This window comes from Myiozetetes cayanensis, unplaced genomic scaffold (genome assembly GCF_022539395.1).
Source record: "Myiozetetes cayanensis isolate MyiCay16 unplaced genomic scaffold, myiCay2020 scf1, whole genome shotgun sequence".
Lineage (NCBI taxonomy): Eukaryota > Metazoa > Chordata > Aves > Passeriformes > Tyrannidae > Myiozetetes > Myiozetetes cayanensis.
In genome coordinates, this window is record NW_026086604.1 from 2,388,954 (window position 1) to 2,412,491 (window position 23,538).

General features: G+C 50.9%; 1 protein-coding gene across 4 annotated transcripts in view; it reads left to right on the top strand.

Moving 5' to 3' along the window:
- The first annotated feature begins 803 nt into the window (after positions 1-803).
- PTP4A3 (protein tyrosine phosphatase 4A3) overlaps positions 804-23,538 on the top strand; it is a 42,531-nt gene continuing 19,796 nt past the window's right edge. Inside the window, exon 1 of one of the 4 annotated variants that reach the window (XM_050310867.1) lies at positions 804-935. The gene's annotated coding sequence lies outside the window, so the exon portion shown is untranslated. Of the gene's footprint in view, positions 936-1,732; positions 1,905-4,619; positions 4,847-23,538 lie in introns of those variants that run through there. The other 3 variants (XR_007628341.1, XM_050310888.1, XM_050310881.1) reach the window with 3 other exon arrangements.

Here is a 23,538-nt window from a genome sequence, read left to right on the forward strand (position 1 = left end):
TCCTTTTTCTTCTTTTTCTTTTCATTTTTCTTCTTTTTCTTTTCCTTTTTCTTCTTTTTCTTTTCCTTTTTCTTCTTTCTTTTTTCTTTTTTCCATTTATTTTTATTTTTATTTTTTGTTTCTTTTTCTTTTTATCTCTTTTAATTTTCTTTTTCTTTTCCTTCTTTTTTTTCCTTTTTCTTCTTTCTTTTTTCTTTTTTCCATTTATTTTTATTTTTATTTTTTGTTTCTTTTTCTTTTTATCTCTTTTAATTTTCTTTTTCTTTTCCTTCTTTTTCTTTTTATATTTTTAATTTTCTTTTCCTTTTTCTTCTTTTTCTTTTCCTTTTTCTTCTTTTTCTTTTCCTTTTCCTTTTCTTCTTTCTTCTTTTCTTTATTTTCCTTTTCTTCTTTTCTCTTTCTCTTTTCTTTTCCTTTTCCTTCTTCTTTCTTTCCTTTTCCTTTTTCCTTCTTTTTCTTTTTATATTTTTAATTTTCTTTTCCTTTTTCTTCTTTTTCTTTTCCTTTTTCTTCTTTTTCTTTTCCTTTTTCTTCTTTTTCTTTTCCTTTTTCTTCTTTTTCGTTTCCTTTTCCTTTTTTCCCTCCCTCTCCCTGTCACCTCACTCCCCTCACTCCCATCCCTCCCCTCCTCTCTGGCCCCGCCCCCTCCCATCATGGCCCTGCCCCTTCCCAGCCCCGCCCCCTCCTCTCTCCGCTCCCCCTGTCCCCATTGGCTGAGCGGGGCGGCACGTGAGGGCGCGGGGGCGCGCGCGGGGCGGGGCCGGGGCGCAGGGGCGCTCGCGGGGCGGCGGTGGGAGCGGGAGCGGCCGCACGTGCGGGCGGGGGGCGAGCGGAGCCGTGCGGGGCCAGCGCAGCACAGCCCGGCGGAACCGAGCCCAGCACGGCACGGCACAGCACAGCACAGCACAACACGGCACAGCCGAGCCGGCGGGCAGGTCAGTGCGCCGCGCAGGAGGAGGCTGCGGTCGGGGCTGCGGGAGAAGGGGAGGCGGTGGCCGCACGTGGGTCCGCCCGCGCAACAATGCGGGCGGGCGGGAGGGGTCCGAGCGCTGCCGGCCGCGGGGCCACCGCGGCGGGGCTGGGCAGGCTGGGCGGCGATGGCCCCGGTGCAGCCATATCGTGGCTATGGCGGCGGGACAGCGGCGTGCGTGACCCCCATCCCCGCACCGTGACCCCCACCTTTCCTATTTCCCATCTGGTTTATCCCAAAATTAAAGGAGGGGACCTACAGCGCGGGGGGGAGGAGGGTCACGCACGCCGCTGCCCGCCCGGCATAGCCCCGAGGGGAGCCCCCGCGCGATGCCGCAGTCCCCCACCTCGTGGTACCACGCGGAGCATCCCACGGACCCCCATCCCGGTGCCGTGGGTGGGATGCGGCGCGGACACTGCGGGGGCTCCGCGGGGCCTCTCCTTCCCTCCCGGCGCCGGACGCAGCACTCGGTGTCACCAGGGGCCCCAGGGGGGAAGCGCCGTGCTCCATCCAGGCTGTCCGGACTCGCCGTCCCCATGGATATTTCCCACCTCTCCGCGTCAGACGGATGGGGCTGCGCTGGCTGCATCAGCTGCGGCAGGGACGGCCTCTCCCGGGGCATGTTCGGGACAGGCTTCCAAGGGAAGTGGTGGAATCACCATCCCTGGGAGTGTTCGGAAAGCGTGTGGATGTGGCACTTGGGGACATGGTTCAGTGGTGAACGTGGTGGTGCTGCTGCGCTGAGGGTTGGACTTGGTGATCTGGGAGGTCTTTTCCACCCTTAATGATTCAGTGATTCGATATTTGAGCATGTCTCGTTAGGCTGACAAGCCTTTCGCGGGTGGGGGCTTGGGAATGCCAGTAGTTCCCATTCCCAGAGCAGGCAGGTCACCTAGCAGGAGGACACCTCATGCCATGCCTTTCTCTGCCATAGGTAAGGTGCATTTTTGCATACAACTGGGATTACTAATCCAAACAATTAGCTGGAATCTGGCAAGTTTGCACCGCTGCCAATTTCCAGTTAATTCAGTTACAGCCTCATCTTTCTGTGGAAAGGAGCTGAAACATAAACGAGGCGATCTCGCATCTGGGGCTGCTGGGTTGGGTTTATGTGCATCCTTCTGGCTAAAGGAGGATCAGCAAGAAAACTGAGCCTTCATGAAGTCGTGTATTTATTCCACAGCAGTGGGAAAGAAGTAGTAGAGATAAATGGGGCTGGTGACTTGTTTGAATGTGAAATATCATGAATCTCCCTCCCCTGTTGTAAGCTGGGTTTAAATCCCACTGTTACAATGATCACTAATTTTTTTGTCATAGTGTATGTTAAAAATGTTGCAGGTGGCTTTAAAGCTTGGGGCTTTGTGGACCCACCAATATTCTACACCAATATTTATATACATCCAGGATGTATATACACTGTATTGTCACTAGGCTTCAGAGTTAACCTTCCAGGTGCTGGCTAGTAGGGGTACAGTCCCCCACAGCTGCTTTTTGGGGATGTGAAGTGCTAGTGGCAAAGACCAAATTTGACACTTGAGCAAAGGAAGGAAGAGACTTTAACCTTTGGTAAGTGCTGCAACCTGAAATTTGTTCCTTTGGGGAACATCAGCTTCCACGAGGCTGGAAATAGTTGTGTCACCAGCGTGCCACGAGCCGTCGCCCTGTTGGCTCTGGTTATGGAGAGGGCTGCTTGCAGAAGCAAAAAGCTTTTGTTACAGCTGTTTTATTTTTGTGTGTGCCTTGATAGCTCAAAAATCACTTGCCGCTTTCCAGTCAAGGCAATCCTGGATGAGAAGCATCCGCTGGGATCGGCCTGTTAAGTGCATTTCTTTGATTTGACAGCAGAAGTGCCCATGGAAACGTCAAAAACCCCGACGTTTAGGCATGTTTCCACCTTCATCCTTCCCTGCAAACCATGGAAATGAGTGGCTTGAAAGCCAACAGCACTTGATACTAAAATAGCAAACAGTAAACATGGGCTCCTATCAATAACTTTAATTATGGTTTGGGGTTTGTCTTAAATAGACGCACTTTGCCATAGGGAATCAAAGTTTAGCATCCAGACGTGCTTGATGGGGTGGTAGCGTCTTTGGACAGGGCGTAGCATACTTTTATAGCATAAATTAAAATAAAAAAGAGTTTTAGCAGCATAGCAGTGCTGTTGTGTAAGAAAATTGCCAGCTTTTGGGCTGAGACCGCGTGGTTTCTGGGCATCATGTGCCGCGGCGTGTTGGTGGATGGTGTTCCCGGGAGGCTTTGGACGGGGAGAGCGAGTTTTACCGCTCTGGGGCTGAACCCTGCTGGGGTTTTTCAACTCTAAAACGAAGTGCAGAGGAGGCTTTGTGTGTGCCACGGGTAGCCAAACCGAAAGCAAAAATAAACACCCGCGAAAACTGGTTGCGTTTTTTTTTTTTTTTGTCATTGACAGAAAAGGAAAGTGCCGGTGCAGGGGCGGGTGTGAAGTCCCGTGTTCATTACGCTCTGAATCTGGAAAATACAGATTGTGGCACATGGTAGTGGCGTGCATGGCTCATTTTTGCATCTTCTCTTTTTCCCCTCTGATTAAAACCAAAATCAAGGGAGGGAGGCAGCACCCATCGGCCTGTTGAATGTTCATTTTTGCCAAGTTACGCCACTTCATGAACACGAGACGCGGCCGGATTCCTGTGGCAAGGAGCCCTTAAAATTTCAACAGCTCTACCTATAAATACAGTCACCGTGAAAGTCAGTCCGGCTTTACAAGAAAAAAAAAAGCAACCACACACCTTTTTTTAGTCCCTCTGCCTGACTTGGTGCCATGCGATGCATCTCTGGCCAGGTGGTAAAGCCGAGGCAGCATGGAACATTCAGTCTCGTAATTCCTCTTGCTGATTTACATGAGGAATGGGTGCAGGCAGAGAAAAAAAAATCATTTTAGTTGTCATGGAGGCTTTTGGGGTTGGGATGGTGAGTTGGGTCTGTGCAGCCTCATGGCCTTTGCAGAGGGGACCTTTGGTGATTGCTTGGTTGCTGTGAGTCCCCAGGAGCTGCTGCGGGGCAGTGTAGGATGGAGTCTAAAGCATCCCTTTGGTGCAAAGCATGTCCCCGGTGAAAATTAAAGGGAAAAAAAAGAAAGAAAGAAGCTGGGTGCCACCTCGCCCCAGAGGTGTCTGGTCTCACCCACTGCTCTCTGATGCAACCACAACTGCCCAGGGAGCTCTGGGGCTGGTTTTGGACGTGCCCAGGGTTGCCCAGGGACAGGCTGGGTACAGCATGTTCTTGGCACTCCTCCACGCCAGTAGGACCCCTGCTCCAGCCCCAGATGATGCCATGGGGAGGTGGCCACTGTTGCACATCTTGGTGGAGAAGACAGCACTGCCTGCAGGGCTGGGATTTAGGTGGAGAAGCTACCGGGGAGGATGGTTGCGCAGCGATGCTTTCCAGCACGCCCTGCGCTCGCGTGTCCAGAATCCACCTTTGCAGCCGGAGCAGCTTCGGCGTGGAGCCCTGGGTCACCTTGCAGTGCCAAAACCTGCTGGGCACGGCTGTGATGGGGGCATGGGCTGGGTGGGAGGCGTGCGGGGGTGGGGTGGGAGAGCTCCCCGCGGGGAACTGCTGCGTGTGCAGTTGGGCGAAGTGCTGAGCCCGGGCTGTGCTGGGGCTGCAGACAGGCAATGCACGTGACCGTCTGAATTTCAGGGGATTGCTGGACCGCTCTGCCGACAGCCTCTCTCGCGGCTCATCGGCTGCGATATCGCTGCTTTTCCCACCACCACCACCACCTTCCCCTTATTTTTTTTTTTTTGTCTTTGTATTTCCTTTCCTCTTCCCCACCCTGCCTGATTTCCGAGCCGAAGCAGGAGGGATGAACGCGGAGGGTGGCTGCAGCTGCGCAGGGTTTGTATCCAAGTGGGTTCCTGGAAGGCAAGGTTTTTTTTGTTGTTGTTGTTGTTGTTTTTCAGTCTTAAAAATATTTTTACAGCAGGCGTCTCGCATCGGAGCTGTTTGGATGTCAGGTTTAGTTTCCCATGACATGGAGTGATTAGAGGAGGGAGGGGAAGGAGGGGCTGGATGCTGGTTTACATGCACATCTCTCTGCAGAGGTACCGTCGCCTACTGATGGTAAATGTGTTCCCTCTCATCTCTGCGATAGTTCTCGGAGATTTCCTCTTTTACGTCACTGCAGTTAATAAGATGTTTAACTTGGGAGCTGGGGGCGATGTGGCGTGCTATCGTGTTGCAAGGAACACTGGGGATGACGAGTTCCCGCACAGACTTGTGCTGGGGAAGATCATATCAGTGCTGGGGAGAACAGCTGGGTTTGGAATCAGACCACTGACTTTCACCCTTAGTGAACCTGACCTGGCTGCATCTCACTTTTTTTTATTATGACAATGATTATTATTTCCCTTCTAATACTGAGAGAGGCAACTTGGTCCTCTCTGCTGCACTGCTGAAGTCAAGGGTCCACCTTGATTTTATTGAGCAGATTGTGTCTGTCTGGCTGTGATTTGGGTCTTTTTTTTTCCCCCCTGTTTTGGGGACCCCTGAAACATTTCACGAGGGCACTTGATGGCTTTTTTGTGGTGGCCTTGAGGTGACGCCACAGGTGCAGTGGCTACAGAGCCAGATCCTCTCCAGGAAGGTCCTTGACTCTGCATTTTGAGTCCCGTTCAAGTCACTGGTTGATTTTAAGTTAAGAAAGCATTGCTGTTGTACACGCCTTGACCAGGAATAGCCTCCCTGCTGTCACAGTTTGCAAGGCCAGCTCATCGAGAGCGGGCGAGTTGGTCAATAAACGCTCCGAGCGGCACCCTTGGGAGTTGTAAACCAAAATGGGAACACTTGTGTCCTTCAGCCCTTCCTTCCTTGCCAAGCTGTTTTCTTCCCCCATCTCCTTCTCCAAACTGCCACTCAAACCCTTTCCTTTCTGCTGTGTTTTCCCACAAGTGTCTTTCGAGCATGACAGCAGGGAGAAGAAAGCCGGCGCAGGGCCACGGGTGCCACGCTGCAGGGGGCTGATGCCTATCAGCCCAACCCCTGCCTGTGGCTTTGGGGGCCCCTTCATTTTGGGTGACTTGGCAGCTGCAGGTGAGTTCGCATCTGGCAGCAGTTGGGCTTGGAACTGCCTCTGTCTGCCACTAGACTCATCCCACCCACCTGCATCTCTTCCAGGGCTGCCACCTCATCTCCAGGGCTTGAGTCAGGTAGCCTGGACAGGGTGAACAAGATGTCCCCATGGAGGTGTGGAAAGGAGAAGGGCTCCATAACCCTCTCAGGGCAATAGGGACATGGAGGGTTTGCAGGAAGATCAACCACAGCTCTGGTGGTGGCATTTTCCAGTCTTCCAGCAGGACCTGTGGCTCGCAGTCCTGCCAACACTTAAGTGCTGACTTGCTGTCAGTGATTTCGCTCAGTAACTCTTTTCTTTTTAAGACCAAAATGCTTCTTTAAAAACAATGTGCCACTGGCACGTTGGGATGTTGACTTGGTTTTTTGGAGGCTCGCAGCCTCTCAGCTCAGCTTTTGCTCCAGGAAAGAAGCAACATGGTTGGATGCAATTTTCATCCCTCATGGGAACAGGGTCTTAAAAAATAATCCTACCACATCCCAGCTCACGCCCTCACACTGCTGGATGTGGGAGTTAATTTTTCTTGCTCCTTCCATGCAGAACAGCCCCTCTCTGTGCTTTTGCTGCAACCTGGGACAAGGGAAATTTTGGGTGCAACTCCAGGCAGTGCTGGCTCGGCACATGTCCCCAAGCTGGGTGGCTGCCCAGGGCCCCCTTCATGTGAACGGGGTCAGCAGCTGGGAAATTGCAGAGCAAAGTGCCTCCCTGGTAATTCCCAGCTGCCGTTAAAGCGGCTTTAAAATAAATTCCCTCAAAGAGCAATTCCAAGTATTTGAGGGTTTGAACTTTTCCGGAGAAGGGTTTGGGAGCTGCCGGCTACCACGCTGCACCCTGGCATGCCAGGGAAAGGCGCCAGGGGAATTGCCCTGATTATCCCAACATCTAGAAAACACTTTTTTTAATGTCTATATGATGGTTGTTTATTAGCTGCGTGTGCAACACAGCGGTCAGAAGTGGGGCGCTGCTGGAAGCAAAGTTTGCTTTAAACTGGGAAGGTGGGTGGCTGAGCAGTGTCCTGGGCTGGAGGCAATACCCAGGGACCCTCACTGTGCCATGTGCCATCATACCTGGCCACCAGTGCTTACCCAGGGGTTCAGCCCAGCCGGGTGCCCCTCGCCGCACATTCCTCGTCCGGCTCTGCTTGGTAACGTGGGCACAACAGAAAACAAACTTTACAGCGAGCTTTGCTCTCCCAGAGCCCCCGAAGCTTGCTTAAAAAAAAAAAAAAAAAAAGCCAACAACCAACTTTGGAGCAATGTGGTCTTTTTTTTTTCTCATGCTCATGAAAATTCTCATACCCAACCAGTAACCTCCGCTGCCCCCAGTTCATTATATTTTAAGGTGGCGTTAGGGGGCATTTAAGGGAAGGCTTGTCCCAGCCTCTGTGTCCTCTCCTCTTCTACATCGTCCGTCATGGCAAATTACAGCTTCATCTGTGCTTGTGTGACAGGCACTAAAACGGGGAGGTTTGGTCAACAAACAGGAGAATTAGTCTCATCCTTGAAAGGCCCTGGATGTGCCTGTGCTGGTGCTCCCCAGGGTGCTGCATGTCTGGTGCAACTTGCTGGTCACAGGGATGTCCCCATGAGGCTGGGTACCCCAAGCTGGGGACAGCCAAGCTTTTCCCTGCAGGGACAGTGCTGGCCTCCTGCCCGAGTCCCCTCTCCAGGGCCCTGGCACCAGTGCAAGAGCAACCAGGCTGAAGACTGGTGATTAAACCCATGATCCAGGTCACTCCTACCCCTCTTAGTGCCCCAGACGATAGGGATGCTGATAGCAGGACTGCATCCAGGCACAGATATTGCACCTCTGTGAGCTCGTTCAAGGAGATTGGGAACGAACTGAGTAGGTTAGGGTAAAACCACCCTAGAAAACCCATTGCAGCAGGGTATTTGTCCCCTTCATTACCATGTCCAAGCTGCTCCCAGCTCAAACCGATTTTGTTTGTGGGCTGTTCTTTGCTCTGGCAGCTTCTTAATGAACTTTCTATTGTGTATATAATTTTAAGATATTTCTCTTTTCTGTTGTGGACATGACAGAGCTGTCTCCTGAGGTGGTAGAAAACACATCTTGCTTCTTAAGGTCGGGTTGGGAAACCTGCACATGGCACAAGGAGGTTTGCTGTGGATGGGACAACACCGGGTGCAGACCCAGCCCAAAGTCGCGTCCACTGGACCACACACTTAGCTCCTTTTTTTTTTTTCCCTTTCCTCCAAAACTAATCCCTCCAGCCCCTTAGGCTTTTTTTGTTGTTGTTGTTGTTGTTGCTCCTCTCTGAATTCCTTCTAATTTGCAGGCTCGCTGCCAGCATCCAACGCGCTATAAAAAGGGGACTTGTTCTTCAAGCTTCCCTCTGGTACACAGCGTTTGCACAAATAGCAACACGCTTGACAGCTAGGTCTGATTCCCCCTGCTATTACCCAAATGCTCGTAGGGTGCTCGGGGACTAGAGCCGCTGTCTTAAGACAAGCCAAGTTTAATTTTACACAGGGCCCCGAGCCCAATTCCCAGCCGGTGTTTAGGCTCCTGTCAGCTGGAAAAACGGTGCCTTTTTATTTTCCTCCCCGTGCAGCTTCCCTTCTCTGAGAGCAAGTGGGTGTGGTTTGCCCCCCTCTGTACCCCACCAGCACAGGTACAGCTGCCAGGTGGGATGGCTGTGGCAGAAGACACATGTCCTGCTGAATCCAGCCCCAAGGCCACCACCAATTTTTGGCTGGTCCCCCCCCGCCGTTACAAGCAACCTCGACACAAACCCCCTGCCAGTTTCCTTCTTAAAACTAATGAGCCGTTTGACCCTGGCAAGTCCTCCGGGAAAGCTGTTGCCAGAGCCTTGCTGCTCACACGGATACAAACTGCTCTCGTTTCCAGCTGAAATTTATTTGTGGATGACTCGTACCCATTTGGCCTTGTTCTTCTTGTACCCGCACTGGCTTTTAGCTCGGATGGCTCTTTTCCCTGCTCTGGTGTTTATCCTCTGGCAGGCTGTGCTGAGAGCCCTGGGTCTGCCAACCTAAATAACCCCAGAGCTCCTGGTTGAGGGTGGATGGAGGGTGTGTAAGGGCATCTAGGCTTCCTCACTCCTGCAGTGGAGACACAGCCCCAGCGACTCCATCTGCAGCCCACCCTCCCACTGACAGAGGAAAATCCACCGTGCTGCCTCTGGAGATCCTCACCAGGGACGGTCCCATCCTGCAGAAGGACCCTCAGATTTGAACCCATTATCTAATTTCAGTAGCACACTACTTTGCGGAGCAAAAGCCATCTTGGCAGAAGATCAGGGTTTTTTTTTTTCCAGTGCAGCCTTCAGTAACACCCTTCCCTCTTCTTTTGGGTAGCACTGGGGCTCACACTCCTGCCCGTGCTAATCTTCTGCTAATCTCAGCCCTGGTCTTGTGGAGCAGAGGTTTCCAGTGCGTGGGCATGCCAGGCACTTTAGTCAGAAGCTGAAGTGGATTTACAACATTAAAGTTCATCATTGCAAAATACAGACATGGCTCCTTACTACTGGTCCCCTTTTGGGGGCACTGGACCATCCAGGATGGTATGGGAAGAGCTGTGAGGTGTTTGCTCTCCCCCCAGGATGGTAATTTCCTACTTTGGGAACTCATTTTCCCCATACTTTTTGCAGTTACATCTTTGCTATTGGATTTCTTTGCATGTTGATGCCTTTTATGTGCTTTCTTTCGAAGCTCTATGCTTATTCCCAGTGATGCTGAGATGCTGGTTTATCCATCTTGATTTAGACCCCTTCCCTCTCTTTGGCAGGCAGAACTCAGCTGGTACCTTTGATGGAAGGAAAGATGCTCCAGGTGCCATCATTCACCAGCTCCTTATTTCCTTCAAGTTTTCCTCTAGTTAAGAGTCTATTTTTGTTTACTTTTTTTTTTCATCCAGCCTAATCTAAACTGCACCAGTGTGTGTCCATTTGAGGCAGGATTTTATATCCCCCTGCAGTGTCCTTCCATCATTCCGTGCCCTCATTAAACCACACATAAATTGGCATCATCTAGGAGGAGCCGGGCTCTGCAGTTATTAGCAGGATTGTTCTCATCTCTCCCGGTTTCCAGCAAAACTGCTGGGCTATTGTAACAGAATTCCCCCTAATGCTCATCTGGGCTTTGGGGGAGAGCGATGCTGATGCAGCACTGAGCATCAAGAGCAGATACAAGCAGGAAACCAGCAGACCCCATGGTATCTTTCCATGTTAAGTGATTTTTTTTGACCCCAAGCTCCTCTTCTCCAGGCCGTGGTTGTTTAGTACATCACGCTGGTCATTAACTTCCTATCCTGAATCTTTCCTGAGCAGCCCGTGGGCTCCTTCACAGCTGCAGCATCCCGCGCTCGCCGGTGGTATCGCCGCTGTTGCTTTTTGCATCGTGTTTTCTCACTGCCTAAATCATCATCCACAGCCTCCAGCATTTACAGTGGGTGCAGCTGGGCATTTTCTCCCTGCAGTCGATTTTCCTTGTTCCTCTCTCCCCGTTTATTTGGTTTCTTGCTGTATTTAAAGCCAGGAGAGTCCAGTGTGTGTCTTGCAACCTTCTGCTCCTGTTATTCATTTCTTAGAAACGAAGGGGAAGGAACCACAAACAGCAAAGAGCCTGAGGTTTGAGGACTGGCTGTTTTATTAGTCAAAACTAGAAATGCAGTGACTCAAGAGGGCAAGAGGAAATCCTCGGTGCAGAGGTACCTCATTTAAGTTTAGGCTTGTGTAGGTCAAATTTTGGGGGCTGTGGATTTCCTTCTGCTCCAGTTTTAGATGGAACTGTTATCACTGCCATTACTGCAAAAAGCATCTTAGTTTTTTGCCTTTTGCACCTCATTTTTGCACCCCCTAGGCTGGGTTTTCCTGCACCATGCCCGTCTAGCACTGGGGGAGCAGAGGTGCCTATTTTAGTGGCATCATGGCACCTCTTCCAGTGGGATTGCACGTGGCTGGTGGCGAGTGGGTGACCGTAAACCAGTCCCAAGGGTCCAAATTGTGGCAAGGAAGCTGAGTCTGGCCATCAGCTGCCAGGAAGAGGGAATGAGGAGCAGCAGGGTGGCTCAGATGCCAAAGCCAAATGACACTCTGAAGCCCAAAAAGGACAAAAATAGGCGACTGGGTCATTCAAGAGGGTTTGAGGACTGCTTAAGATCTTCTGCCTCGGAAGCAGCAATTACCAGATGAAAGGGAATGTCTTCAACCAGGCATTTTGGAGCATCTGGTTTGTATTTGGTGCTTGGGGAAGCAGGGAAGGCTGGAAGGCTGCTCACTGTGTTGGTGGCTGGGCAAGGCAGAGTGTCCTTCAGGGGATGCAGCTGGTGGCTTACGAAACACATTTGACACCAGGAGCAATTTCCACATCTCTTCTCCCTTTTGGACTGTGTTGTCAATAACTTTCCAAAGTGTTAACTCTGGGCATGAGCTGGATTTCTGCTTGTGGGAGAGTGAGGGGCCATCTCCACGTGAAGTGGCGAGTGGGGGGATGCCCACATGGTTTTCTTTTTAGGTTTTGCCCCTCCTCACTACAGAGGAGGCATTGGCATGTAATTACTGCCAGCTTTAATCCAGCCAGACCAACTGCCTTTCTGGCAAACACAAATACAATAGGAGCCAAAGGTTATTGCATGCCCTAAATAAAACCATTGCAGCCTTGGGGCCTCACCCAAGCCCAGACCGCGAAGCATCCAGGACCGGCTCCGTTCAGTTTTCCTGAGGCCGGAAGAGTTGGTTTGATGGCAGTGACCCATAAATTTACTTGTTTTTTCTTATTTGCCTCCTGCCACCTGCACGCTTGTGGCCACCGTGGCACCTGCCAGGAGCAGCACATCTGGCCAGTGTTAGCGAGCCCGCCACGGGTTGTGCTTGGTTCAGGGTTTCCTTGCTAAAATCATTAGTGGCTTTAATTGAAAGCAGAGGTGGGTGAAGGCACGTCCCACAGACGTGCACCACAGCGTGCACAGCTCAGCCCAGCACGTGGCTGTGACCAGGGGCCTCACAAACCACTGCCAGATGCAGCCCAATGTCCTTCCGTCCATGGGATGGATGGAGACATCAGGCACCACGCAAGGTCCCATGTGGCCTGGAGGAGCCACCCAGGAGCCAGTGCATCCCACCAGGCTTTTCTCGCAGCTACTGCTCCCTACTGGGGTTTGCACTGAAATCTGGAGGGTTTAACTTTCTATCCCTGAGCAAATACAGCCCAAAGTGATCCAAATGCGTGACCTCACCCAGATCTCAAGAAGAAGTAAATATTTCGTCACACTGAGCGTGCTGTATCCTTTGGCCCAGTCTGAGATGCTCTGCCCTGCTGCAGGGACAAGCCAGGCCAGGAAGGAGGTATGTGGTGGGAAAGGTTTTCTCCTCACCTCCCAGTTTAATTAACAGTGTCTTGTGTCTACAATGTGATGGACACTGATCCTGCCCCCATGCAAGGCTGCTCTGGCTTCTGGCATCCCCACAGAGCTGCCAGCAGGGAGGAATTGCGTTTCACAATTGCAGGCTCCCACAAGATCGTTGGAGGGAGAGGAATGTGCCGGAGAAAATATCCCAACTGCTGTTAAAAGCCACAGCTTTCCCTGCCCCTCTCTGGGTCAGCCATTCCTTCACCACACCAGACACCCTCCTCCAGCTGGCAGCACCCACTGGAGCCAGCACGGTGTCACCTCCCCGTATCACCCTGGGGTGCCTTTGCCCTGCTGGCCTCCCCTTCATGTGCAAATAATTGCAACTGTGATAAGCAGGCTCTTTTATGAAGAAACTCTTTGCTTTTCCCTGGAGCTGCTCCTGGGATAGAGCTCAGTCACTTTATATCTGGACAATAAATCTCCAGGCTCTCCAGGGCACACCCTCCACACAAGGCAGTAATGGGCCTGCCAGATGCTGTTCTGTCTGGGTGAAGAGCACGCCAGCCAGTTGCAGCATCTGTAAATCATTTGCCAGGAGAGCCCAGGCAGTGTAGGAGTCTCAAGCTGAATCCCTTTTTACCAATCCCTTCTAATCACAGTGAAGGTTTCTGTGCTACCCAGAGCAAAACATCTGTGGGCTGCAACAGCCCATGGTCCCAGGCTGAGAGATACATCCCACACGTCTCAGGAGGAAGGTGGAGAAATCTTTCTCCTTGGCTCTTCTGCTTCTGAAAGGCGTGAAATCCTCACCAGGCTGAGGTATTCCATTTCCCTGATCCTACTCTTTGCATCTGCTGTTTTTACAAAATGCTGTGAGCATCAGATGATGACATGTGGTCCTGAGCAGTGGAAAGTACTGGGGAAGCTGGAACTGGTTTAATATTGAGTCATCTCCTGGGTGATGGGACATGGAAAAGGCTGAAAGTGGGGATGGCTTTCTCCGATGTGCCTTCCCTGTTGAGTCTTCTTTGGGGCTCCACGGTCCCAGTCCATGTGTTTCGTCTCCAGCAGGTAGAACACCTACAAATTCTCTGCAGAAGATCTTGTTGCGTATGGGGATGATGGTCAGGCTGTTGCACTCATCTGGTTTCTCTCCCAGGCTGATTACAAGCCTCTTGGCCTCTCTCAGGTGGCTTTGGCAAGTCTCTGCCTCTCTGGCTCCAGTGCTGGGGAGCCCTGGCCACAACCATCAAGTCTTTCCCTGACTGTTAGAAAGCGGTTACGCTCCTTGTGTGTCTTTTCATTACCGGAAGCCGGTAAGTGGACGGATCCCACACAAATAAACTTCTCAAGGGCAGGGAGTCAAAATATCCCTGGGCTTGTTTGGTGGAAAAAGGTTAACCAGCGTGAAGTCTATGAATTCCCGCTGACCCGACTTTGTTGACAAAATACAGTGTTATTAATTGGAGTTGCAGGCAAACTGCCTGGGGATATTTAGAAGGAACTTTTCCATCATGAGGGCCAAGATCTCCCTGGGAGAAGATCTGGCTGGGCTCTTCGGAGATGCGCCTCGGGCTTGGCCATGGCTCTGGTCTGGGGTTTTGTTGTTGAGGGTAAGGTGTTTCAGTCTCCCACAGTGGCCATGGAACTGTAGGGATTCACTGGCAGCGGAGCTGCAGCAGAGAAGGAGAAGGCCAGCAGGTGACATCAGGTGACTCATTTAGAGCGAGCCTAAAAGGTCACTGTTGATCTAGTCTGACCTCCTTGCTCATTGCAGGGAGGTCAGACTAGATGACATTTAAAGGTCCTTTTCAACCCAAGCCATTCTGTGATTTTTATGACTTAACAAAAAAGTTCCTGGGTCCCTAAATTCAGACTTCTGCTCTGGAGCTGAATCCTACCCACAGCATCATTGCCCGGGCAGGAGCAACAGCTTCATGGTGAAGCTGAAGTTCAGGAGTGTGACCTGTGCTGCTCCCTGCATGATCCTAAACCCCAGCAGCTGTTCACTGCTGCGTTGACATCGATGACACCCCCTGTCATCCCGGTGGCTTATTTTAGACCGTGGCAGGACCGTGCTCTGTACATGTCCCTGGGTGCCATCGCAGCATTTCAAACCGGAGAAGAGCTGCAGCCGTGGCAGCTCCGGAGCCGGCTGCTCCTGTCACGTCTGGCGAGTTCCTTCGCAGCCTCTCACGGCAGTGCGTGACGAGCAGCTTGCTTCCCTCGGCCTGGGAGCGAGCGGAACGCCCGCGCTGGCGCGGGCCCAGCACAGAAGCTGTGGGAATCCTCCTCGACAGCGTGACAGCAAACGCTCCTCTCCGAGCAGGGCCGGAGCTGGGAGGCTCTCTCGGAGGTAAAGCCTGTACCGGTGCAGGAAGAGCTCGCCTTGGGCTGCCAGGTTTCCTGCACCTGTGTGGCTGAGTGTGCCAGAAAGCACCCTCGGTGCGTGCCGGCGTGGTGGAAATTCAGCTGTCAGCGCACAAAACGTGCCAGTGCGTGTCCTGGTGTGCTTTGAGGAGGGGGGGAGCACCTGGTGGAGGGGGGCAAAGGGGCTGTCTCCTCTCCTCAGTTTCCCTAAAAGCTGACAGTCACCTCAGCTGCATTTAGGTGGAGCCTCATATAGGTGAACTCTGCTCCTCAAGGGCTGCCGGGTGCCTGTAGCCCACAGGTGAAGCCTCCTCTCCTGGGATGCTCAGCCTTGCCTGTTTCGAGTTGGAAGAGCCAGTGGGAGTGAGATCCACGTGCCTGTTCCTGCTGGAGCAGCCTCTGGGCGTGGTCTTGCCCGGGGTGAAGTGGCTGCAGGGGTGGAGGGTCCATCCAGGCTGGAGTTCGGAGCGCCCTGACCGATCTCTGCAGAGCAGCCGTGGCAGGCAGCCCACGTTTCACAAGTGGGGTTTTCCCATCAGGCTCTCCAGCTGCTATAAATAACAGGAAACGTTTTGTCGTTTTCTGCTCCGGAGAAGGTCAGGGGCTGGATTCTGGTCTTTGGAGCTTTAATAAGGTTGGAGATTTATGCAGTGTACCCAGAAGTCCCCGGAGACAGCCTGCCTGAGGCTGTTTGGCTCCTTGGGTGGAGAAGTCCTCAATGCCAGCCTTTGACAAAGTTACCTTAGACACCCTTTGTGAGATGTCAGGTCCTGCTAAATCCTTAACTCTTCATCTGCGGATGTTAACTCTTGGATTGCTGCCACACCAGCTCACGAGAGGTTTGAACCATCCTCTTACCTGTGGTAGGAAAAGCTTTCACCGTGGATCCCAGGATGGATGGACACAGGGACACCAGCCACTGGTCTCTTGACCTTGCTGGGAGCTCATCTTCATAGAATCATAGAATCTGCCCTCATGAGAGCCCACCTGGAGTACTGTGTTTAGGTCTGGGGTCTTTACCCCAAGAAAGACGTGGACCTGCTGGAGCAGGCCCAGAGGAGGCCACAGAAATGATCCAGAGGGCTGGAGCACCTCTCCTTGCAGTTTACCTGGCCTGTGCTTGCAGCAGGGTGGAAACCCAACAAACTGAGTGGGAAGATCCATCCTCAGGAGTTTGCTCAGACATCTCCAGAGCTTTTCTGGGTCATGGAGAGCCACAAGCGCCGGGTCTGTGCCGCCTGTCGCCCCAGCAGCCGAGCTGGGAGGAGGCTCTGCTGCTGTCTGTTGCCTCTCCCATTTCCCCAGCAGATGCAGGAATGCTTTGATGTCCTCTTCCTAGCGCCTAGCCCCAGGATTAACCCACAGTCAGACCCCTCCACTGCCTCCAAATAAATCTCCTAAACTCAGACAAGCCCCTCTCAGAGGGGTCCCAGCATTCCCTCTTTCAGAATGAGGGTTAAAAATAGCTTTTCTCCTTGCACCTGCCACTCTAAAGCCAAGGCTGCGTTTTATTTTTAAAGCCTAGGTTTCCTGGTGGTTGGTTCCTCTCCTGGGGCAGAGAGGTTGGGGACAAATAGAAAAATTACCTGTCTCAGTGGTACAGAGAAGGTGGGCAGCATGGAACATGCCCACGTTAGAGTTTGGAAGAAACCCTTCCCACCCTAATCTCTTCCTAAAAGCTCATGCTTCAAAACCAAGGCAGAGATGCAGCTCCAAGGGTGATCCTTAAAAAAACATACTGAATTTTGCTCCTTTTACTGTGTTTATGAGAATGTCTCTAAGGGTCTTTTGGGTCTTTGAGGCCTGGCTCAGGAAGTCTGGCTCAGCCCTGCTTAAATGGTTTCAGTGAGGCTGAATTATTTTTTGTTAAAGTCCATGTGTTTACATTTCATAAGCCTATTTTAAAATGTGTATACAAGAGCAGGCTTATTTATAAGGCAGATTGGCCTGCTGTGTCCTTACCTGACTTAAGTGTCAAGGAAGCAGCTTGTTTTTTACTTTTTACAAGTACAGTTTAAAATAAAATGCTGGTTTGCTGTGTACCAGTGGATCTGCCCAAGAGGAGGTCAGGGCAAGGTCTTATTTTCCAACTGTAAAATGCTATTTTGCTTGTTTATGGAGCTTCCTCTCTCCAGCCATCATTTTGGGTTAATAAGTTAATGACAGCTATAGGTAAAAAAAAATCATTTGTATTCCCCGGAGTCCTGGCAAGCCTGCACTGCCAAAATCCCAAACTAGCCAGGCTCCCCAGTGAAACAGCTTTTGGGAACTTTCCATCAGTAAAGCAGGATTTGCTGGGTGACCCGCTCGGTCCAGGTTCTTGGCAAGGTTTCTGATTTCAAGTCCTCCAGGGAAATACTTGAGAAAGCCTTTGTGGGCGGATCTTGGCATTTTCTCCTTGCCCTGGAGGAAGGATTTTATTCTTGGTTTGAACCATGTGAACCAGTAACACATCAGTCCCACAGCAGCAGCAAGGTGAGGAGCACCTTTTGGTGGTGCACGTCGATGTTGGAGTATGATGAGATATGTATGGACCTTAACAGCAGGATGGGGAGGGTGAGGAGAGCCCCAAGGAACAACTAATTTACAAGAAAGCAAAGTGAAGCTTTGACTGTAGGACATGAACTTCATCTTTCCCAAGGGACGAGAAGCCTGTACGTGTTTTTATGCCTCTGTTGGGAGATCTTTTTCTGCCTCTCTCAAGCTTCCATGAAGCTCATGGGGCTGGGACATGAAGACCTAGGAGGTGGGGAGGTGAGCAGCTGCCATTACACCCAGGAGAGATCTGAAACAGGTGTGCTGTGAGGGGTGGTTTTCCATCCAGCAAAGCTGTAAACCAAAGCCCCGACCACTGGCTGTTATTTAAAGACTCCGGCAGCGCTTCCTGAGATGGGAAGGTGCTTGGCCCACGTTCAGGCTGGGTGACTGCTCTCTGCAAAGCCAAATAAACAGCAGCCACTTGAACTTTCCACCTTGTGGGCTCAGCTAGAGTCTTATCCCTGGGCCATGGCCAGGCACCAGGCCTCAGAGGGGCTTTGAGGATAAACCTCCTTGGAGGGTTCAGGGTGATGGCCAAATTTTGGTGCTCAGGGGTGCTTTTCCCATCTCTGAAGGACCCCAAGGGAAGAGTTTGGTGCTGCTTGGAGCTGGGAGAGGGCATCTGGGAAGGGAGATCTGTGTCTCAGGAATGGGTTAGGATGCTCTCCATGCAGGTCTGTGTCCTTCAGTGACCTTGGGCAGGGCAAAGGAGGAAATTATATCCCTTAACCCTAGGCGTGTACTTTACATGCTAAATATCTCAGAGGAGCACAATCCAAGAGGCCAGCACAAGGGATCTCATCCATCCATCAAGGCATAGTGGTGATGTGTGACTGCAGTGACCATCTTATCTGCAGGATGCCCATGAAAGCACTGATGGTTCATAGTGATGCTTTATCCATTAGGGAGGCTGAAAGGGGGTCCCTTCCAACCTCAGCTCTTCTGTGACAGTCGATGTGAGATGTCAGACACTTGCCTGTATTCACTTTGGTGCTTTTCTCGACTTGTAGTTAACATTGTGCACGTCCTTCCCCTCTTCTGACCCTCCCCTGGTGAGCTGAGATGTTTCAGCAACTCACACGATCCCTGCAGTGGAGGCTCCTTCCTCACATCCACCAGCAGCAGCCCCTCAGCCTGGGAACTTCTGCAAGACTTGGCAGCAGGACCATTGCAGGAGTATTTCACACAGGACCCAAAAATATTGCTGTGAGTGCAGCGTTGGTCGGCCTAAACGCAGGGTCAGGTCCCTCAGAAATCAGACTGTTGACGAACAAGCTTGAGTGTATTCAAATGTTTCGTCTGATTTTCTTGGACTGCAGAGTTTCTAAGGGAGCCAAAAAAACTGGCTGCTCCTCTTTGTTGACTTTGCAGGACCAGAAATACAGCTGGGTTCAGTGAAATAAGGAAGTTCCAATTCTTATGTTGGTGTAGAGGGAAAAAAGCTCAATTTGGAAAAGCTCAAATGTCTCTTTGGAGATAAAAATAAAAATCCAAGGTGATGCTCTCTGCCTGTGCTCAGCATTGGAGATGATCACTTGGGCAGCCCCAGGCACAAAATCCTTGCTTGACATCCCTCTGAAGTTCTAGCAGAGAAGCAAATCCAGGGGCATTTCACTTGATCAAGGTCAAAAAGTGGGTCCAGACAGGCTTTGGGGAGTGCAGATACGAGCTGTGCCGGCACTGAGCTGGGATGACAGCACAGGAGACATCAGGCAGCAGCAGAGAATCACTTAAACTGCAAGTGAACCCTGAAATGACAGCAAATTAGAAGCAAGCCCACATTGCAGTCCAGGCTGGCCGTGAATCAGCTCTGGAAAACGAAAGACAAAACTTTCTGACTTCAGTTCAAGTTATGAACTTATAAACTCCCAGTTATCTGGTTTCATGGACATGAGCCAGAGACAAACATTTTTTGAGGCGAATGGATAGGACAGATTCCTGAAAATGAACTCATTGAAAAAGGCGTGATTTGGAGAAAATGTTTGTCTCAAATTCTCGTATTTTACAAAGCTGGGTTAATGTGACATGAAGATATCTTCTGTGTATCTCAGAGCTGCTCTTGAGCATCCGCCATCCATTTACTGCTCTTTGCTGAAATGCAGGGACATGATAAATCCCTTCCAAAAGTGGAATTGAAAAAAATAATCAGATTTTAAGCCCATTTGAATGATTACAAATGTGCAGAAAGCTTTTGCACAGGACAGCCATGTAACCTTATTCCGTTCCCCCAAGATAACAAGCCCAGGCTGTCAGTGAACTATGGGCAAGCAGGGCAGACCATGGTCCAGCTTTGTGATTTCAGGGCACAGCCTTGGGGTGGGAGTTGGAATAGAGATGGCCCACATGTGGGTGCAGTTTTTGTCAGCAAATCTTACTACTGCAAGTTTTTTGCGGTTGCTGTTCCAGAGCAAGGCTTTTTTTTCTCCACTCTGTTTCCTTTTAAAATACTGATTTATTTTTGCTGTTGCTTTAAAAATGGCTGTATATTCCCCCAAAACTGTCTTCAGGCATTACAGAACCCAGAATATCTGCCTGAAGCGGGGGATAAAAACGCAGCAGAGGCGTCATGCAGGCAGCTGGGCAGCAGTTCCTCCCGCGAGGTGCTAAAATTGGCATCTGCTAAAGTTAGCTGGGATTTCATGGAGCTGTTGTTTGTTTTATCGAAGTGGACAGGTCAAGGACCAGGGTTTTATCAGCACCCAGGCATCAAAGGGGTGCAGCAGCAGTCCTGGATGCTGGGAATCATCCTCATCCTTGGTGCTGTGGCTGCAAGGTGGAAGGGTGGCTGGGATGTGCTCCTGGTGAGGAGCTGGTGATGCATCAGCAGCTTTGGAGGCAGTGACACTGCGATGATGGTCCTGCCCAGCCCCTCCCTGTGGTTGTACCAGTGAAGTGGGTGAGCTCAGAGTTGATCCTTAGTGTTTAAAAATCCATTCCTATACTGTGCCAGCATCCAGGGAGGCTGCAGGTCCAGCTTCATGGGAGAGGTCAGTTGGCATCTCCAGACCCTGCAGGCAAGCCCTGTGCTAAGGTCCCCAGAGACCTTCAGGTGCCACCATCCAGTAGAGCTTGAAGGAAGTCCTTCTATTGTGTTTCCAGTAAATACCAGCCCAGGACGTGCTAATGACAGCAGAGGATGTGCTCCATCTGTTTGATGGTCGACACTTACGGTAGATCTGGATGGGTGGGGATATTTTATCGACCAGCTGATAAAAGAGAATGCCAGGGAAATTCCCACATGGAACAGCAGAGTTTCACCCCGTGCCTCAGCATTGAATTACAGAGCTCATTTAGCAACCCTTGGCTGCCTGGCCCAGTGCTGCCCACAGTGCCGTGCCACCACTGCCTGTTTGCAGGGAGATGAGCTGGGAACGGATCAAGCTGAAAATAAACTTTTTTTAAATTTATTTTTTAATTCCCCCAAGGCAAGATTGACTCCGTGGTGCCACTGCCAAGATGGCCATTGATGTCATGATGGCCTCCTGCTGGCAGGGCTGAGCCAAACCGGGTACCTGCTGGCTTTTCACTGGAATACATGAGCCCCATGTCCCATGGCTGGAGGGGACATCTTGAGTATCCCTTGGGATGCCCCACTGTGGTCCAGCCCATCCATGGGCTGATTTTCCTGTTGGCTGTCATGTGTGATGCCAAATTTAAATTATTTGTGAAATAGCAAAATATCCTTTGTGCTGGCTGCTGGGAGTACTCTGGGCACATCTGTACCTATAGGGTTTTTCTGCCAAGATAGTTGCAATAGTACAGATTTCGGCAGGGAGCCAGGTACACGCTCTCATTTAGCTTCCTCTCTGTACCACAGGAACTTGTAATTGAGCTCTAAGTCAGCACTGGGTGTTCTGCAAGGCCTCCATAGGTGTTTCTTGGTGTTGCATTTTCTGCTGGCTGCATTCTGGCTCTTTAGGAAACTGCATAAGAAGGAGATTCCCGGGATGCACACATGACAGGCAGGATGGAGGATGGCTGTTTTCCTGCCCAGACTGAAACCCTCTTGTGTGCCCCCAGGAGCAGAGGGGCAGGGACCATTCTGGCCAGATCTCAAAGCCAGTATTTAAGCCAGATGGATGAGCAGCTTTATGCTTGTTACTGGCATTGCTTTTTCATTCACCTCCTTTGCCTTTTTTCCTGCGGAGAGGCAGATCGTGTGCGTGTGCATCTCCAAAAACACTTACTATCACCGGCTGGCTTCATCATAAATGATGAATTTGGCCTTGCAGCTTCATTTACCCAGGGAAGCTCTTTTACCTTCAGCTTGACTAGAGCCTTCTCCAGCACAGCAAGGGTATCTGGGAAATGCCACCCACGCCAGGGTGTCACAATGCCTCTGAAACCATCCGGGAGCCAGGGATCCAAGTGGAGCAGGAGCAGCTTGCGTGTCTCCAGGCCATTAAAGCTCATCCCTGGGGCTGGGGAGGATGTGCAGAGCACGGATGAAACACTGCATCCTGCCTGTCCCATCCCTGCTGGATCCGGCCGTAGGAGCCGAGGAAGTTTTCCTGCTTAGCAGGGTGGGGAGGCTTCACATCTCAGCCTTTATTTAATTTTCAGGTGATAAAAGCGTCGCTTTCCCTGCCCAGCGCTGTCTGAGCAGCCAGCACGTTCAAACGCTTCCCTTTCTGCAGGGAATTTGCATCTCCCTAAGGGCAGCAACCGGATTTATGCAAATATCCAGATGAAAGAGAGTCAGAGCCAAAGCTGCTCATGAGTAAGCGTTCCTGGGCACCTCTGGAGCAGTCAGACGCTCTCTTTCCAGCCTTTGGGCATTTTGGGGAGAAGCAGCGTGGCGATGCTGACTGCTCCTCCAGCCCCAAAATACTACTGTGTGATGATCACTTCACCTCCACACTGTCCCAAGAGTCTGGGAAGGTGTTTTGGGGTTGAAACATCCCTGTTGTTGGATTTGCTTTGCTTTCCATGGGATGCGACATCCCCACTCATTGTGGTGTTCAGGTGATGTTCCACAGTAGCACTGTGGACAGGATGGGTTTCCTCCTTGTGCTGCCATTCCCTTGAGAATGTGGTCCTTCTCCAAAATCACCCAGGCACAGTCCACTGCAGCCATCTGGGCTGAGCTGCACAACCTTGTCCTTGCTTTCCCTACCAGGATGGAAAGAGGAGAAAGGATCATCAACCCACGGCAGCTTTGACATGAGATTTTTGCTCATGCAAATCATTGCAATTTCCCTTCCTGAGAAGCCAGGGCGTTTGCTGGCTCTTACAAAACCGCTGCTGGAAATCCTTCCTGTGAATGACAGGAATAGGATTGGATGACTTTTCATCTTCTGTATTGAAAGACAGTTCATTTAAGTGCAAGAAGCGTCAGGATCTGTATAGTTTGCCATCCTTTTTTTAGCTGATTTCGCCTCAAACAGCGGCTGGGAGCAGCCTTGGCGTGCCAGAGCATCACTGCCTGACAAGTGAGGATGTGATTTAAAACATGATTGTCTGGAGCACCAGCAGCTGCTTTCTGCTTCTGGTGTTCAGACCAGAAAGGAACTGACTTGATAATAATTAGGGAGCCCATTTTGGCATTCTGAGACCATGTCCCAAACTACAGCATTGTAGGACTCTGGTCCTGAAGATTTTTCAGCCCTTTTTCCCAATTTGCAGAGAGTCCTGTTCCAGCGAGGTTTTTTAATACCTTGATTAAACTTGAGTCCAGTTTGGATTCCACTTGATGAAGAGGCAAGCTGGGAGCTGGGTGGAAGCTGATGTGGAGAACCCTGGGGAGAGGTCACTGGTGCCACCTGGCCACCCTGACTGTCAGTCATTCATAGAATCAGGGAGTGGTTTGGGATGGAGAGAACCTTTAAAGACGATCTCGTTCCAACCCCTCTGCCATGGGCAGGGACACCTTCCACTACCTCAGGTTACTTCCTCCAAGCCCCATCCAACCTGACATTGAACACTTTCAGGGATGCAGCATCCACAGTGTCTCTGGGCAACCTGTTCCAGTGTCTCACCACTCTCATAGCCAATTTCTGCTTATGTTCAGTATGAACCTGCCCTTTTTCAATTCAAAGCTGGAGGTTCTTGTACTGTGACAGGCCATAGTAAACAGTTCTTCTCCATCTTCCTTATAAGCTCTCTTTAATGTATTGAAAGGCCACAATAAGATCTCCCTGGCCACCAGTTCCTGAGATAGAGGAAGAACCACAGCTGCATCCTCAACTTTTTAAATCCTTGTGAACCCAACTGTAAGATG